This window comes from Sinocyclocheilus rhinocerous, unplaced genomic scaffold (assembly GCF_001515625.1).
Source record: "Sinocyclocheilus rhinocerous isolate Xijiao unplaced genomic scaffold, SAMN03320098_v1.1 scaffold56, whole genome shotgun sequence".
Taxonomy (NCBI): Eukaryota; Metazoa; Chordata; class Actinopteri; order Cypriniformes; family Cyprinidae; genus Sinocyclocheilus; species Sinocyclocheilus rhinocerous.
Window position 1 is genome coordinate 332666 of NW_015649227.1, and position 5597 is coordinate 338262.

Genomic DNA, 5597 nt, shown 5'->3' on the forward strand with positions numbered 1-5597 from the left:
GCTGCTTGTTTAGCCCCGCCCACCGATTCTACATCGCTGCCTATTTAGCCCCGCTTACTGATTCTACAGCACTGCCTGTTTAGCCCCGCCCAACGATTCTACAGCACTGCCTGTTTAGCCCCGCCCAACGATTCTACAGCACTGCCTGTTTAACCCCGCCCAACGATTCTACATCGTTGCCTATTTAGCCCCGCCCACTGAATCTTCAGTACTGCCTGTTTAGCTCCGCCCATCAAAGCATGCATGTACTGTAGTGTAAATCCCAACATTAGGAAAGAGTGGATGAACTTTATTTTAAATGAAGATCCCGATCGCGTCAGTAAGAACTGTTTTGTTTACTTCATTTTACAATGGATTCATTTACAAACAAGGCACAATTCGACACAGGATTTTAAGAAAGACTGAAACTAAAAGACGATGCTGTGCGACAATATTGGATCAGACAGATGAGTCTTGAGTGACTGTTTTAATTACGTGATCACTATTGCTTTGTCTGTTATTACAGATCGTTTGATATGTACTGAGTATTTATGTGTTTTTAACCTAAATCACAACAGCGTCCATCTATGAAGGATGTAGGCTGTCAAACTTGCATGCAGAAGTTTACATCGGTGGGCACACAGCTGTCCTTTAGAACTTGCGATATGCAAAACTGTTAGCCAATCACAGCAGTGGGCGTTTACTTCCGAGTCTACAATCCGCCACACTTTTCAAACAGTGCGTTCTGATGAGGGGTTAAAACAGGACAGAAAATAGCCTATTACTTCTAAATTTTGATGTAAAAAAATTAGAAGTGGACCTCAGAGAACAGTACAAAATAATTTAAAAAAGCAGTTCATGACCCCTTTAATATCTTCAGTCATTTTGCTTGTATCTTGATTTATTTGTACTGGCAAACAAGACAAAATAATGAGGAAGAACATCATTTTTTGCAGTGTTTTTGTTCATGAGTATGTTTCAGATCTAACACTCAATTGTCACTCTAATGGTAGATTTAATTATTTAATTTAATGTGAATGAAAACAAGGCTGTGAGTGATAGACATGCAGTGCTGTTTAAGTGAGTTTTTATCCGATAGATTTTTGCTAGAAAGACATATAATCAGCATTTTGTTTGCCTTAATGATCAACATCAGTGTATATTAGGGGTTGAACGACTTCAGATTTTTTTAAAGTTGACTTTTATGTGATGAAAGTCGAGTCGAAGTCGACTAGTCGCTGATGACGTCATTAATGAACAAATAAGTCTGGAGCTGTGACAAACACCTTGTGCACAGCGATAGCATATCACACAGCGCTGCCCACATGGCTATTCCTCCTATAACAGCTTTTTTATCAGTTCTTTTGTCTTTGGGTCGTTATATTTCTCACAGATTTCTGCTCGTTCTAAATCAGATACAGATAAAGTAGCACAGTAAAGATTACATTAATATGAATGCATTAGTGAGAGCGATTGCGTGTGTGAATTAATTCTACCTGGCAGCGTCTCTCTACTAGTAGTGAAGCTGTGAAATTTAGTGCATTTATTTGTCATTTTAACTGTTTGGAAACTGAGCGTAAATGTGGAAGTCCTTCAAAGATTTCTCATCCTGTTGCGCCCTCTATAGGACCAGCGACTAGTCGACGTCAAGCTTAAAGCATCATGGCAGAGCATTGAAGTCGACAAGTCGATTAGTCGGTGCAACCCCTACTGTATATTACAATAAAATGCACCATAGTTCTGCTCCTCAGACTTATTTTCATTCACACCCATCTGCCTTGACAGACGTCCATACTGTGTTTGACAGAATTGAGTAGAAATGCCTGCCACGGCAAGGTAAAATAAATAGCTTTTTATTTAAATCATTTGACGTCTCCTGAATTTTAATATGTCAAGCTACCGGTTGCAATTCAAAAATGTCATTAAAGTTACATCGAGTTCCTCCTGTCACTCATCCCAGAGCTCCGCCCCCTTCTCCGCCCCCAATCCAAAAACATGCAGCTATTCTAATGCGTTCCGGGTGACTTTGTGTCCCGGAGCAAAAATACAAGCATTCCGGTGAAACTCCAAAGGCAATCAGATTTTCTGTCTGTGTAAGCAGAGGCGTGTAGCTCGAGGTTGTTCCTCCTCCACAGGCGTTTTTACATGAACCCCGAGGCTTACCTGTGTAATTAACTTTTTTTCCCTTATCAGTCCGCAGTGGATTGTTTCCTCGTATCTGTACTTCTGTTCTGCTCCTCTCATGTGCTAAACGCCTCCTGCTCCAGATGATGATTAGAGGAGGCAGTCATATATATATATCACTAAAAAATCTTACTGACCAAAATAGAGAGCTTTCACGTTCTCAAAGTTATGAACAAATGTTCTACTAATAACATTAAGTTATCTGGTCTTTAGTAATGTTCTCAAAATGTTATTTGTGATTCAGAACGTTCAGAAAATATTCAAAGTTAATGTCAAATGGAATATTCCTTTAATGTTTTCTATCACATTTGCAATAACAAATTGTTAGAGAACGTTAAAAAATTCCGTTAGCAATAACCAAGAAAAAACATTTGTAAAACAATTTAAAAAACTGATGTTTTGAACATTCACAGAACATTAGCGTATTCAGTGTTTTCTCTAACATTTGCAGTAACAAAGAGAAATAGTTTTGAACGTTCAGAAAGCATTCAAAAGTAACGTTCACATAATGTTTGTCATAAAATGGAACATTCCATTAATGTTTCCTTTAACATTCACAATGACCAAGAAAAAGACTTTTTAAAAACATTTAGAGAACATTTAGAAATTACGTTTTCATAACTTAATGAGAACGTTAGCAAAACTTTCGTATATTTTTGATAGGTGAGGACTGTGTCAGACTGCAAGACGAGACGGCAAGGATTTTTTCCCTGCAACTTATTGCACTTAATAACTCTTTTTAACGTCAAGCAATTCTCTGTTGTAAGCGCTGAGCTAAAACGTTGACCTTTTGCAACGTTTTGATTGAAGTAGCCTATTATTAAAATGATTCAGATATCGCATGCCGTCGCGATATGCATTTACGGCATTTATTTCGATAATTTAGATATGTGACCCTGCAGCACAAAAGCAGTCTTAAGTCGCTGGGGTATATTTGTAGCAATAGCCAACAATACATTGTATGGGTCAAAAGTGTATGTATAAATCTCAGTTTTGAAAAATAGACCCTTATGACTGGTTTTGTGCTCCAGATGATATATCCATATATCGTGGACTCTCGCCTGACCTCTGGTGATCAGATCCTGTGTGAATGTGAATGATTTTGCTGTTAAACAGCCTTTCTAATGGCGATCAGTCCCGTGTCTTTATTGTGCTGCTGTAGATAAACTAATGCCACAACAGTTGAAAGTGCAGAGCGTTCAGAAATGATTTTGCCGGCGGGGTAAACCTGAAGCGCTTCTGAGCGTCTTTGTGAAATGATAACATTGATTAAAGCCGAGAACAGGAGAGCTCGTGCTGAGACATCAGATGAGTTTCTCTGCGTATCTGCGGCTGCTGTAATGAGTGTAACTCACATCTGTGCATCGCTCTTCCCTGTCAGCGAGCGAGTAGTTAGTCTGATGGAGGTGTTGGTTAGCGGCTCTCCTCTGGGGACCGTGGTTTAATTAACGTAATCTTGCGTTGGAGAGGAGCGCCGCTCTCCTCGTCTTCATCTGTGCTGTAATGATCTGCTTTTGAAGTCGTGATTACTGGATTCCATGCGCTCATAATCAAAGTTTAATTCCATTATGAAATCATAAAAATCATGAAACTGTTATGCGTAATAATTATAGAAATGTGTGCTTGTTCACAGTGGGTTCAGTGTGGTGAAGAAACAAACTAAAGCTGCAAACTTTCCTTTGAAACAAAAGTTAACTACAAGACAGTTTTTCCTCAGGATTTCTGTCTTGTTTCCAGTACAAATATATAATGCATATATATATACAGTATATAATTCTTAAATCAAGATACATTTACTGGAGAAGCAAAATGAATGAAGATATGAAGTCTTGTTTACTGAGAAATTGATCAAAATGAAATGAGTTTATGCTTAAAACAAGAACAAATATCTGTCATTTATTTTTCTGACCTCACTGACAGATTTTTTTCTTGTTTTAAGCACAAACTCACTTCATTTTAAAGATTTTAAAAATATCTTAAGTCATTCATTTTGCTTCTCAAGTAAATGTATATTGGCTTAAGAATTTTAAGATAATTTGATAAAAAAAACAAAAAAGTAAAAAAAAAAAAATCCCAATTTTTTCATATTTAATCTATATTTAATTTAAAAAATATTTATTTCATATTAATGCATATTTGATAGTTCATCCAGAAATTATCATTCTCTTATCAAAGTTTGTAAATGTTGACAGAATGATAATTTTTAGATGAACTATCACTTTAAAGCGGGATTATCTTTAATAAATATTAAAGATTTTATTATTTTTTATTTTTAACCAGTAAAACTACTGATGAACAGCAGCATTTAACCGAGACAAACTCTCACATTTTGAATCATTAACCATTTGAACAAACTGATTCACTAAAATGAATCGGATTTCTCGAAGCTTCATTTGATTTGATTTGTTGGTGGTTTGTAGATGATTTTGATGGTTCAGCTGAGACTGAGAAACAGCAGATATTTGTGATCTCTTCAGTGTTTCTGTGGATCTGAACACTACTGTGTGACAAAATAATCAGAATAAACCGCTTCTTCTTTATCTAGCTGAACAGATCCCATACGGCAAAAAAATATATTTTCAAATGTATTTTTAAATATATTTCAAAATACACAAAAATGGACAGTAAATATATTTGCAAAAATATATTTTCCACCAATATATTTTTTGTATATTTTTTTGCAATTTTTTGTATATTTTTGAAAATATATTTTAAAAAATGTTTTTTTTAAGTATTATCAATTCAAAAATATATTAATTGAGCTTCACTGTTTACAACATATATTTGGCATATATTTAAAATATATTTTGGCTAGAATTTATTTACTTATTAAATATGTATTTTATTTAAGCTCTTATTAAGTCACATTTATTTAATGCTTTATACAGATTATTTCTAATAAACAGTAACAAAAACAGTGTTAATATTGCAGAATTGGAGAAGTCATAACGTTCTGAATTGAAATAAACATTTGCGGAGCTGTTTTTCGCACATTAGGCATATGAGTGTGTGTGTGTGTGAGTGTGAGTGTGTGACACACACACTCACACGCACACACACTCACACGCACACACACACAGACACTCACACACATACACACACACACACAGACACACGCGCACACACTCACACACACGCACACACTTTAATGCTTTAGATTATTTCTAATAAACAGTAACAAAAACAGTGTTAATATTGCAGAATTGGAGAAGTCATAACGTTCTGAATTGAAATAAACATTTGCGGAGCTGTTTTTCGCACATTAGGCATATGAGTGTGTGTGTGTGTGAGTGTGAGTGTGTGACACACACACTCACACGCACACACACTCACACGCACACACACACAGACACTCACACACATACACACACACACACAGACACACACGCACACACTCACACACACGCACACACGCACACGCACACACACACTCA